General features: G+C 45.7%; 1 protein-coding gene and 1 long non-coding RNA gene across 11 annotated transcripts in view; one reads left to right on the top strand and one right to left on the bottom strand.

Annotated features, from left to right (window-relative positions):
- CELF4 (CUGBP Elav-like family member 4) overlaps positions 1–13,781 on the top strand; it is an 860,601-nt gene that overhangs the window by 533,440 nt on the left and 313,380 nt on the right. The window lies entirely within an intron of this gene.
- LOC109285323 (uncharacterized) lies at positions 100–5,438 on the bottom strand. Its single transcript, XR_002093080.1, has 2 exons — positions 5,278–5,438; positions 100–1,532 (listed from the first exon to the last, which is right to left on the bottom strand). It is a non-coding gene; the product is annotated as an uncharacterized LOC109285323 (long non-coding RNA).

A 13,781-nucleotide genomic window follows, 5' to 3' on the forward strand; every position in this document is an offset into this window, starting at 1 on the left:
AGGTGCTGTCGTTCCATCCCGGTGCCTAACTCCCCTAGGTTCATTCAATAGGGAAGCCTAGAAGCATATTTCTAAGATAAAAGAGGACACAAAAACAAGGAGAGTTCCCATCCTGGGCATCTAATATGTGATCTAATTGCAACCAAATCAGTAGGATATCTGGTGACAATAGAAACTCACAGTTAAAAAGAAAATAAACCAAAACATGGTGTATATTAAGAGAACATCATCATTTCCCATACTGTATCATAACTATTGAATTTATAACATTAATTAAATGTCTGCAACTAAAATCATTTATAATAGAGATGCAAGAACTCAATATACTATTAGTGAAGTCAGCTTGTTTCATTCCAGCAGGATTGGACAAAGAGTTATTACATTATGAAAGTCTTAAACAGTGGCTGGCTTAGAAATGTTGCTTTCCAGGATGGCTGTACAGTGCTAATGAACATGTTATACAGTATAGATTAGGAGAGAGAGCCCAGTTTTTCTCAACTTCTTTTTGACACATTTCCCATACAAATTAGAATAAAAGCTCTCACTTGTATCCTAATGAAATAATAATATACAACTTAGCCGTGAGCTCCAAAAAAATACTCTGTCGTTGACCACTTCTACCTGCTTTTCCGTGTGGATCGTATTGAAAAAGTCTGCATTTTCATCCAGCATAAACTTGTGTGGCTCCGTTGTCTGCAATGGTGCATTGCCATTTTTCACAGGATGAGAGAGTGGCTCTGTGTCTTTTCATACCTTTAAAACAGGTTAGCACAAGCAATTCCTGTAGTCTGACCAGCTCATGCCTCAAATGAAACATGGAAATCTCTTTGCTAAGGCTGGCGCGATCACTCGGTATCCCTAGAGCGGTCACTCCTGGGCGTCCCCCATGGGCTGGCCAACAAGAAGCATGTTAGTAATCTTAGTAATATAGATGGATTTCATTATTATGACTGTGGTTTGAATTGTGAATCATGAACTCAGCCCATGTCGGCCACCCAGCAGCCACCGGGAAGTGCCAGCTGTTGGCCCCTGTTGTCCAAATGCTCAGCTTACTCTTGTTTTCCTTTTCTCCTTGGGGTTCTCCCAGGAAAAATCACCGCCTGCCCTTACATCTCAACTTGCCAGTCTCTCCTCAAGGCCATGCATCATGGTGACTTTACTTTTGCTGAAAGAGTGCAGGGAGCCTCCTTCAGAGCCCCACAGGCTTGCTCCTAAATTGGCCAGAAGCATCTCCATCAGAATAGAGCAACGCCGCTCAGCGACCTCCTCGCCAGGAGCTGCAGCCTCCGCCCCTACTGATTTCCCCTTGTCTCATTATTTGCTGTTGTTGATTCAAGAAGCATCGCAGTAAGGCACCGTCTCTCCATCATCCCTCTTCAGACTCCAAGGCTCTGTGTTGCGCATTAAAGGTTTGCAGCCACAGGGTGCGCCAACGGTTGGGTCATATGTTTTCAGATGATGTTCCCACTATTTTCATCTTGTCTATAAAGGGCAAATGGTAAATCATCTTCTTGAGAGTTAATGGAGCATTTCTGCAGCAGGAAGGGAAAGTGAGAGAGTTACAGGGAGTGTCCTATTGTCTCGCCCAGTCCAAATTCTTCTTTCCCTCACCTGCTTGGGTTTCTTCTCTTTTTCTTTATTACACAATATCTATCTACATTTTTAGTTGCTTTCCTTTATTTTTATAAGGTCTCCTGCTTCACCTTTGTCCTCAGTCCTGCCTGGTTAGCCAAATGGTATTTTGCACTTGAACAACCCTACTTGGGCAGCTTGCTAGCCCCTTTTGGGCATCAACTTCAGAAATGTTTGCAGCCATTCATGAACTAAGCTTTGCATGGTCTGCATGAGTGTAAGAGTGACATAGGATGGCTGAAAGGCATGCAGCGGCTAAGCCATCCTCTATCAAATCAGTGGCAGATACAAGAATAGCATCCAGGAGTCCTGACTCTCCATCCTCCGCTCTAAACTTTGGACCCTACTGTCCTGTAATGAAAGAGATGCTTAACTACCTTAGTCTGAAGTCAGTGGTAAGGTAACACCTTAAAGACTCACTGGTTTAGAAAAGCATGAGTTTTCATAGGCAACAACAGACTTTGACAGATGTTATGAATGGACTGACAGAAAAACAAATCAGGTTTATGTAGAAAGGGAAGGAAGGAAGGGAGGTAAACCTTTGGTTGATTAGATCAACAGAAGTGAGTAACACAGTCAACACTTCGTGTGCCCCTGAAGCTAGCAGCTAGGCCGAGTATTAAGATAAGAAGCCATAGTCCTTTCTAAGACTATCATTAGCATAATTCAGTCTGTGGATCATTTTTTTCTTCTGCAATTTCATATTCAAGTTGGCATTTACAGTTCTTCAGCTACTCTGAAGTCATGCAAGATGGAGGGACAATTGAGTGACTGCTGGTTTCTGGTCCCTGCTCCCTGAGGTGTGTGTGTTGGAGAGTCATTGGATATGTCACAGAAACAACCCAGTTAGCCAGGGCTTGACCTCAGGTCTATCTACCCGCAGAGCAGCACCCTCTTTACCGGCTGTAGTGTTATACTCCTTCTTCCATGTTGTCCTTCTTGACCCCGACTCTTGCACTGTTGGCTGTCCAGAGGCCCGGCTTCAAAAGGGCAAGTGGAGGGTGGCTCAACAAGACTATCGTGTACCCTCATGGATACAGAAGTCTCCTGGAAAGTGAGAGATGTGGGAGTGAATCTCATCCGTGGTGACCTAGAGTCCATGATGGACTACTGTGAAACAAGGGAGCACATCACTGCCCGGGGTTAGGCACCTCCCGTCTGGGTGCTTGGGGAGGTGCCTTGTATGTGGCCTTGAGTTTGGGGCCTGGGCTTTGAGGAAGGACAGGACTTCAAACACAGCCCTGTGCTCGGTGTCTTCTCCTGGCTCTCCAAGCGTCTTGCTAAGTGCCTCGGCACCCTTGGGAGGTGCCCTGTTCACGAGAGAGAGACCCTAAGGGCCTAACCCTGCTTGTTTGGACCACACGGCAGGCACACATCCTATTTTTCAGACACATTGAGGCTCCTAGATAGCGGGTCTGCATCTGATCACAGCAAAAGCGGGAATCATTCCCACAGCTCTCAAACCGGCCCCTCCACCCTGCTCCCTGTCCCGGGGGCATTTCCCGTGACAGCAGGAAGCCGCATGCACAGAAGCCGCTCAGACTCGCCTGTGTCCTTTCTCCCCCTCATCTGCAGGCCTAATTAATAAATGCATCCTCTTCTCCTATCATGTCTAAAACGTGTCTGAAAAGTCAGTGGGACCGTGTGTGTGCGTGTATGTACGTGCGTAGCTGAAGACCTACTCTTCAAGGCAATCTAAGCATAAATAAAATCAGCCCAGACAAGGTTATTTCACATTCCTAATTTCCAGAGTGATATATATATATATTTTTTTTTTCCTAAAGCCCTACAATGCTTGAATCGTGTTTGCCCCCCTTTTTCCCCTCCCACCCGTTAACAAAAACAAAATACATTTTCGAATCAAGATAAAGCCATCAAAGAACTAACTAAACATGATTAGAAAGGACCTTTCCTTAATGGGAAAAAAATCATGATTTAGACCTGGCTGCTTTCCAAATATCCCTGTGCAATCAACCAAAGAAACACATTTTAGAAAACAGAATTGTAAAAGTAACTTTGAAGAATCGGTTGCCATAGAAACAGATCTGTAAATACTTAACTGCAAACATTAAGTGACACAGTGATATTCCAGAACCCAGGATGCCTTAAAAGGATGGTAAATTTTACCCAGCTCTTTAAATAATCAACTCGGTTGTGCTTTGATTTTCTCTCTCTCTCTTTCCCTCTTTGTCTTTTTTTTTTCACACCGTTCAGTGCAATCGCATCCCTGTTCTCGGGCATGTGTGATAATAGAAATGCCAGTACTGTTTTATAAAAGAGAGAGCTGATCTTTTATAGCAGGGGGTAAGGGAGCACAGAAAGGGGAGGCCAAATGCAACCTCAACCTGTAGCATCTAAAATATAGCCCAGAGTCACCCCGTCTCCTTGTAACGGCAGGGTCAGGAGGGAGCTTGATTGATTGTGGCTTTTCATTGCAAGTAAAACCCAAACGACCAGCAATTTCTTGCCATGTACTGAGGAAGCATCAGGCACAAGGAAATAAAAGGGTTATGGGCAATTTTAATTTAGACAACTGTGTGCATTCATACCAGGCCACATCCTAAAGTCCTTGCTGTATTTTAACTCTGTCCTTACACAGCACAGAAACCCGCCGGAGAGAGCTGCTGTGGTCCTTGCTAATGGAGGCAGAGCTCGATGTGCTGGTTTTACCCCAGAAAGTCCTTCATGGTCTGGGACCTGGTTAACCAAGACATGCCTCTCTGTCCATACGTGGTGGCTGAGACCTGTGCAAACACTTGCACCGCTGCTCTCTTCCTTTCTTGATAACAGTAACGGTGGGCTCCCGATAAGGCTCCCGCTTCCTGCCCTGCTCTTCCATGTCCTGGAAGAGACCCTGCAAATGCCCATACTTTCCCACTTTACTTTATTGTCCATAAATGAAAACATGGGATAATCTAGGGAGGGTGACGGCCTCACGATGAGGTGATCGATTCAATCCGGTGCATCTGAGCAAGAATCAAACAGGGTTGCCTGCTTCGTTCTGCAGATATCAGCGTCCAGGCACCGGCCTTCATCATCTCTTGCTTGTGAAATCCTAGTAGCAGGGATTTTACCAGTGAATATAGTTCACTCCTCATGCCCAGGAACCATTTGTAGAGGTGGTTGATTTATTTTGCAGTGGCCTGGCGAGTGGGGAGCACCCCACTGGCTTCTGTGGGAGCAGGCGGAGGTCAGTCCCAGATAGTACCTACATCACTCAAGCAGCACCACTGTCTCTTTGGGCAACAACAGAAGCTAAGGAGGGAGAGGGAGGAAAGAGATTTTTTTTACCCGAATCCCTTCTGTGAGCCAGCTCTCCATGATGAACCGGCTACGCTGAGTGATGCCCAGCTAGTATTTGCAAACACGCGTTTTGCTGCTGCTCTAAGAAGACCTTTAATAACCTGCCTGTTTTCATCGTACTGGTGGGTTTTGAGGTTTTCTCTTCCCCATGGGCTGACTGTGTTATCCCACTGAAAGCTGAGCGGTATTATCCTTTAAGCTGATTTTTCTGCCCAGCTTAGGAAGTGATGGGAAGAGAGAAAAAAAATGCAGAGGCCAGGGAGGCAACAGAAAAGGGAGAGGGTAAAAGAAAATATAGAATAAGAGGAGCCCTGATCTCTCAAGTTATCGCCTTTTACTTACATGTTTTATGCTCAGAAAGTCCAGCCAGGTGCAAGAGAGGCTGTGCCGAGGCTTTGGGGTTACTAGACAGAGCAGAAAAATACAGATAGAGGGATCATCCGAGCTAGAGATAAGTTAGAGATCTCTTTTTTTAAAGAGAGGCATTTATCTGGGATGGTTGAAAAGTGTGAATCATCAACGTGTCTTTGCTCAGCCTCCCCGAGTCTCTGTCACACATATACATGAACTCTGCCCAGTGATGGGCTGCTTCTAAGCAAAGTCCAGCTGATCTCCAAAGATATGCATTCATTTATGCTGTGAAGGCAGGGTGTCCAAGATGGGGCCCAGGAGCCGGATTCAGCCCGGCAGGGACCTGTCAGCCCCCAGTGCAGAGTAGACCTAAAGACGGTATGCTGTGCATGCTGATGCAGGGCCCAGGACACATGCTATATGAGGCACCCCCCATGGCCACTCTGGGTCCTATGGGCACCATATGTAGTGTGGATCCTGGACCAGCAGAAATGGGTATTGCATGCAGCCCAGGTCACCTGCAGCCACAGGCACTGGCTCCAGCATGCGTGGGTCATGCATCCTGTGAAACCCCGGCTGAGTTTGACTCCCCTGCGTGAAGGGGACTGGAAGAGATACAAGGGTGTCTCGAGAGCAAGGGAGGGTTAATTCCCCATGTCCTCATCTGCAGGTCATGCCTTTAGCAGATTGTGTTTGGTGGGCAGGGAGGAGGTAGGTCTCCTGTGCAGAAACCCACATGCTCTCCTCCTTGGCGTGGTAGCGATGGGGCGGGGAGGGGTACGCCGTGTCACTTTGCTTTATCACCGCCTGGGCGCTCGCCTTGTCACTTGGCACTTGCCATGCATCTAAAAAGAGGTTGGCCTTAATAACTTCACACAAGCACTGCATCGCCAGTGACTTCAGAGACGGGTGGCAACAAGCAAAGAATTATAATGAGTTGCTGCAAATGCTTTCTTCACACAAATTACAGTTATTTTCTTCCGAGCCAGAATGCCTTACAACACCGGGATTTTGGTTTGGAGGCTGAAGCTCAGCAGGTGGAGGGGGGCTAGGAAAAGGCTCGGTGCTCTGTGCCCCACATCCTCTTCTTTCCTTCACACTTGCCCACCCCCTCACACGCTTTTGCAATTAAATTTCCTAGTAGGATCAATATATCTTCCACTAACTTCCCTGCAAGTTAGGAGCAAGAGACAAGAGGGTTGGATGTGTTCTTGTATGCATGTGCTGGTTTCTTTGGCTGGCACTCAGGGCCACATTGCCCAAATGCCCATCATGTCTACATAGACCTCCTAGCCTGGTTGGGGGCCCATATACATTCATGGCTCGATGGTTCTCCTGCATGCAAGATGGCAATAAAAAACCAGAGCCTGTGTTTGCCTATCAGAAGGCAGACCCCGTCGTCCCACTGCGGTGTCAAGGGGTTGCAAGGAGCACTTACGCATGTGCTTGATCAAGGAGCATTAAAGGAATGACTGTTGCTTGCAGACACCTGATGGTTATACACGACCGGGCTGTTCAGCACAGACCTGGCCTTGGCAGGCTGTCTCATGAGCGCCCCTCCACCTAGGACCCATGAACGCCCCTCCACCTATGATCCAGATGAGGGGTCTTATGGTTTTGCATCACTTAAAATTGGAGGCCTGGGTCCCCCAGGAAACCATTAAGTGCAGACAGGCTCAAAACAGAATCAAGGTCGCTAGCGGTCACAAGCTGACCTCTGTTTGCATTGGGAACTTGTCAGTGGGATTGTGCCCCAAAAACAGATTGGAGGCTGCTGATCTAGACACCGTTCTTTTCTTTTAGGGCCAGAAGAAGCTTAGGTGTTGCTCACGGTGGAGCATGGGCAGCAGGGCATGTAGCCTACAGAGTCTGAAAGCACAGCCTTGTTTCCCACCGTATGGTTTTGTCTGATGTGGAAGCTACAGCTTCTCCCTACATTACCTGAGGCATGAGGACAGCACCAACAAGCTGCATGGTTTGGGGCCACAAGCTGTGTCTCAGGCTGGAGCCTAGAGCAAGCAAATAGGCTGGCTACATGATGGTAATGATGCATGAGCAAACCAGTGGTTCCTATAGCCTCTAGAGAAGCTGTCAGCCCATAGTCCTTAAAGCAGTGCATTTGGGTAAGGGGTAGAAGTCTCCGTAACTTTTCTTGTTGCCTCTGCTGAACCATTCAAAAGAGGTGATATCTCAGCATAAAGGCTTTATCATTTGGGGAGGATCTCTTCTAAAAAGACACCATCCTGTGAAGGATGCCCATGTGTTTAGTGATCTTGTTGGAGACAGCCTGTATTATATATTGCATATGAGCCAGTTGACCTCAGGAACCCATCATTGTAGACAGTAGAACATGCATAATACATGAAACCAATGTCTTGCTTTCACCCCAGAGTAAAAGAAGAGCCGATATTGTAATCCACTCTTCTACAGAGCGCTCTCGCCTTATGCACCAAACCCCTTTGAAATGAATAGGAAGATGTATGTCGACTCCTATTCCACATTGGTGTTTAAAGACTGCTATACTTATTGCTCTTGCTTTTTGTTTATTCACCCTGTTTCGGATTGACTAAGAGTTGGTATCATATGGAAGAATCCTTTCAAATAGACATAGGGCTGTTCTTAAATAGCAAGAAGTAAGGCTCTGTACTATCTGGGTTGCGCAGGGATGCTAGAGGTCTTAAGGCTCGGTACTATGCGTGCAGCTTAGATCTGGGTTGCACAGGGATGCTAGAGGTCTTGTGCAAATCAATCTCTTTCTGCCTTATTTCTCCCCTTTCCTGTCTTGGCTGTCACATGCAGAAAGGCCATCCCGACTTCTGTCCTGGACAGAAACATCCTCCTTTGGCAGTTTCTCTTTAAGGAGGATCAGGATGGATCCATTCGGCTTCCTGCACCACCAACAGATTCATCAGCCACGGTCCAAATCTAGCATCTTTATTTTTAACTTTGGGGGAGAAGGCAGAGACAGCCAGTGCCAGTGTGCTTGTTGGATCTCAGGTGGACTTTGCAAGGTTGGCCTTTACCAAAATCAACTTTTTAATTTGCTGGGAGAGGAAATTGTGCATATATTATTGACAGGCAGTAAATGCAGAACCAACGGTGTCATTTCTGCATGGTCTTTTAGTGAATGCAGGGGAAAATGGAGATGGGAGTTCAGGTTCTTGTTCACTTGCATCAGTTTAATTAAGGTGGCTTACACAAGCCAGTGCAAACCCCTTTTCACATGCTGTTCTTTCTGTTTTAAAGTGGCTTATTTAAGTTTAATTTAAATCTAACCATAAATGCTTGAAACTAAACTGACCTAGGAATGTCAATACAGACTTTTTCTGTGGTTTAGCTAAATCCATTCAAATTAGAGAAGTGCTAAAATTGGGATTCCCAGCCTGTAAAGTCTCCTTTCTTTTTTCCCTGGAATCAGAAGGAAAAGTCAAAATATTGAAACTTTTCAGGGAACGGAAAGTTCCAAAACATTTTGATTTAGAAATACTGAAAACAGCTTTTCTTGTGACAGACCATTTAGACATTTCCAAATCACAGCACTTCATGGAGAGTCACTTTGATCTTAGCTGCCCTGGCGCCCAATATAAGACCCATCCCCTAAGGAATAGAAGAGAATGAGGGATGAGAGCTGACCTGCAACTTTCATGAATACTAAATCCTTTTCCCAACATTGATTTGTTATGTAGAAAATATACATATTTGTTGAAAATTTGCAACAACATTTGGAATCAAATTTTATTTTTCTCTCTATTGTTTCTATATTTCAGAGAAAAAGATGCTACTTAAAGGGGAACATTTCTTTTTCCAGTGATAGAAAATAGGTGGGGGGGGGGGGTTTCACCAAAACAAAATACATGTTTGCAAGGAAAATGAAATACTTTGTGCCAAATTTCAAATGAAAATGCATTTGACTCAACTTTTCCATGAGGTACATGTACCTGTTTTTAACCCATGTAGTTTAGGAGCTCCCATACAAATGCCGGCATAGGTTTAGTGCAGCTTCTGTTCAGTTTAAGCAGGAAGCCTGTCTTATTTGCTGCTATAGAGTATATTATGATTTATTAGCATTGATTAAATATAGTAATAATAATAATGAATGCAATCCTCAGGCTTGAGTGAATTCAGTGACCCTACCAGCTTTGGTGTCTTGTTGTTGAGTCCCTGTATAAGTCATGCATTAGGATTGTGGGGAAAATCAGAGGAAAAGAGGGTTGGAAGGAATCTCAGGAGTCATCTAATCCAGTGGCTCTCAACCTTTTTTTGTACCAGGACCCATTTGAAAACATCAGTGGCCAGCCCTGACCCCCAGCCCCCTGGCCCTCCTGGTGCCCCTCACCCCCAAGCCACAGACCCCTGGCCCTGCCAGTGCCCTCATTTCTGACCCACAGTCCCCTGAGACCCCCAGGCCATGCTGGTGCCCCTCACTCCCCCCCCCCATCACAACACACACCCATCCCCTCCACAACCACACACACACACACACACACACACACTCCCCACCTCCACCCCAGACAGTCCCCAAGTCCTGGACCTCCAACCCACCCTCCCCACACACTTACCTGCATCCAGCTCCTGGGGCTGCTCTCATCACCCTGCCTGGCTGAATGCCAGCCATGTGCGTGTGCACCCGCAAATGCACATGTGCACACTGCCTCCAGTCACCCCAAACAAGTCGTGGCAGGTTGGGAAACCGATGCTTTCCCACATTTTTCTGGGACTTGCTCATGACCCTTTCAAATATTTTTGCAACCTACTTTTGGGCTGTGACCCACAGGCAAGTCCAGCCCCCTGCTCCAAGCAGGACCAGCCCTAACTCCATCATCCCAGCCAAGGCTTTGTCTAGCCTGGTCTTCAAAACCTGCAAGGATGGAGACTTCACAACCTCTCTGGGTAACCTGTTCCAGTGCTTTAAATAAAATAAAATAACCTCCTTTACTTTTTTTTAAATGTCTCTGATGTTGGTTGAGAGAAAGCAGAGACTGGAAATAGACCCATGTATTTGTTTTCTGCAGGTTAGATGTGAAAGGCTGAGTCCAAGAGACAGCACAGCTCACTTAGCTGTCCTGCAATACATCACCTTACAGTTGCCTACTTAAATTATACACAGTCAAATGTCCTTCAAATGTATCTATCAACCCCTGAACTTCATTTCCCATTCAACTTCAAGAAGAATATCCAAGCTAAACCTCGTGTCTGTGGGTCTTTCTGAATCCTAGCAAAAGGGGAATCAGAGGGAATGGAGAGCCACAGCTGTTTCACTTTGGTGCTTCCTGATCTCTATATGGGAGGAGAGATTCCTCTCCATCCTTCCTTTCTCCCTTCCGTCCTACTCATTGTCATTTGCTCTCCCAGGACTCACGTGTTAATAGTGGAGGAGTGACAATCAGTCCTAAGCCTGTAGTGGTAGGTTGGAAAAGGAGCTGTATTGCTCCCAATTCCTTTGACAGACTAGCTCAATCAAGGCACTGAAGCAGCTCCTAGCACCAAAGTATGGGGTGAGGAGGGACATGCTGTCTGTGGATAAACTGGATATGGCACTGGCGTGTGCATGTTGAGAAGGAAGTGTGCTGGGTGTAGAAGTGGGTCATGGCATTTGGTGGCCCAGGTGAGTTTTGTGTGGCATGTGTGTGAGAATGCTTATTGTGGAAGGGAACCCGCCTTGCTGCCTTTGACTCTGCAGCTCATTGAGCACAAGTCCGGACCAACTTCCAACTCACATCTCTGGATCCCTAGTGAGCATCTTAACTACTCTGACTGTATCCAGAGGGTGGTCTCTGCAGAGAGAGAGAGAGAGATGTAGCATATGAGGGAATCTGTTGACAATGGTGTGTGTTCGGAAGAATAGGTTGAGGCACGTGGATGTGTGTCTGTGCTGAGGAAGTGTGTAAAGGATCGGTTTGTTGGTGATCGGACGGTGGTGTAAGCGCAGTGCCTGCTGTATGGACTTCTCTGACACAAGAAAGGCTGAGGGAACATCTGATCTTCCCCTCTCTGAAGAGTAGAGGGGAAAGTCTACCAGATCCAAGGAGTTTAAGGGCCCTTCTCCCCCCTCACCATCCCTTAGGAGTGTTTCACCCCAGTTTGTGCATAAAATATGATGAGTGGAAAGAAGATCCATTCAGTTCTCACTATAATGGATTCAAAATGCCTTTGTTTACCAGCAATTATGATACAGTCCTGTAATGATCAACATACTGTCAGCTAAGGATAGAGAGATCTCATGGTTCAAGGCATCAACTGATATGTGCTGGGTCGAGAGGAACTTCTTCCGTGTCTCTCAATATAGCTTTGCACAACCAGCTGGCTGAATGATAGAGGTAGCTTAAGGAAGTCATCTTCTGATCCATTAAGTATCATCCAGGCAGGGCATCCAAGCTGATGAACCAAGCCAGCCTCATCTGCTATAGTAAATCTGAGTTTCTGGCTTTAATTTTGACATCTTTTTAGTGTATGATAGACTGAGACCTTGACAGAACGAAATAAGAAAGTCTCAGTGGTCAAGCCCGCCATCCACTTATTTTTAATATCTGGCCTCCTCTTTTGAGTTGTATCCTGTCCTTGAAGAGACATGGGCAGCATGGGCCACATACTGCTCATAGTGAAGTGCTTTGTAAATCAGAAGTCAATATGGTAGAGGCAATATCTTTTAAAAAGAGATTCAACACACTGATTGATTGCTTTTACTTTTAGCCCATCATGACTACAACCTTTATGCTTGTAAATCAGGATTTCCTTCAGATTTTAGGCCAGTAGTTGAAACCAACACTGACTCACTAAATATTGTTCATCCCTAGCTATCATACTTCTCATAACCTGTTGAGATGCCATGGATATGTATCATGGAGTATTTTTGTCTCCATGCCCTGAGCTCTTAGGACAAGACAAATGTGTTAATTATTAGAGAAGGGTCCTTGATGTACAAGATAAACCATTCATAAGCCTGGTGCTGAGACTGACTGATGCTTTCCCATTTTGACTTCCCATTTGGTAAGGTACTAGCTTCAGTGCCATGCAGGCTATGCTGAGGTCAGAATAAGCAAGCCTTTCAAAATAAATACATAAAATCCACCTATTTATCACCTACTTCATTGAATATGTCTAAAATCAGAAGTGGTGGATGGCAATGAAATGGATACTTTGACCATGAAGTCCTCTGTCTTTCCACCCCAGAGAAGCTCAGGGAACGTGACGTCTCGATGACCGAGCTCAGTTCCAGCCTGCAAAGGCCTATCGGCAAATGGTCACACTATGTTTTTGCAGAGAACAAGCAGAGGATGGGCTGAGTCAAGTGACCATGAACAAATTAGCAGTCAGTGAAACCCCGTCAGCTACTTCAGTCCCTTTCTGAAAGAATCTTAATATCCTCATGACTGCACCCATTAGTGATAAAGAAAATGTAAGTCATGGTGTGAAGACACCAGAAGGGGAAAATGAGAGGGCATTGTTGGAAGCTCGAGGGAACAAGAGGGAGGGGATGGATCAGTCTCAATAGACTCTCCATGAATACCCTTCTCCTAGCCTCCACTCTGCCAGTGTGAGATAGGGGTGTTGGGTAAGATGGACCTCTGAAAAGATCCAGTATGGCATCACTTCTGAGCTGGCACCCTTCCTTCTTCTCGACAGATTTGTTGGTCTCTTTGAAATCAAACACTAGATATTTTTAAAGAATAAACTGGGCCTTTGTATATGCACAAATCCACCAGTCACTTCAAGTGTAAAAAATAGGAGAGAATTGGTCGATATAGGTGGGGAGCTGCTTTGGTCAAGATTTGGTCTTGGCTGTATAGGTGCATGTGTCCTCCTTGGTGATCTGCTTTGGTGCCACAATTATGGAGGACAAGTCTGGCCGGATACATGCTCCTGGATATAGGCTTTGGCATGATGATCGCTCACAAAAAAGTTGAGCATCAGTTTCTCATAGTCCTACACAATGTCCCGAACTTCTTTCACTCTCATTGTATAACTAGCATGAAAAGCAGCAGCCATGGTTTGAATCCGGTGCTTTATTTTTCCTCTTAAACAGAAAGCCCTGTTCATTTAAAAGGAGGAAAAAGACAGGGGCAGAAGAAAAGGCAAAGCCTGTGGGACACGCTAGCAAAGAGTCATTCTAGAGGGCCTCACGGCTTAAGAAAGACCTTTTGAATGATCAATTCCCTTATGTTGTTCATTGATTTCCCCCTGGCTCTACCTTATCTTTCTTTTCCTGTTGATATCTCTTTAATTGATTCCTGATTACAGATTACACCTGTTACAAACTGTTATTTGTCAAACAATGGCGCAGGTACCTTCCCTGCAGCCCAAGGAAATACATGCAACTCCTGATTATTTTAAAGGGTTCAGGATGAGCAAGCCGTTGAGTGTGCAGAGCAACCTGGTGGTCATTGGTAAAGAAGGGGACTATACGGATGCCTTCTCCAAGCACCTGCCTTGCTTACACTCCTGTCCTTCAAACTCAGGGAAGCCTGTATCCTTCAAGAATTACAATACAGTTGAAT

The sequence above is a fragment of the Alligator mississippiensis genome, chromosome 3, assembly GCF_030867095.1.
Source record: "Alligator mississippiensis isolate rAllMis1 chromosome 3, rAllMis1, whole genome shotgun sequence".
In the NCBI taxonomy this organism is placed as follows: domain Eukaryota; kingdom Metazoa; phylum Chordata; order Crocodylia; family Alligatoridae; genus Alligator; species Alligator mississippiensis.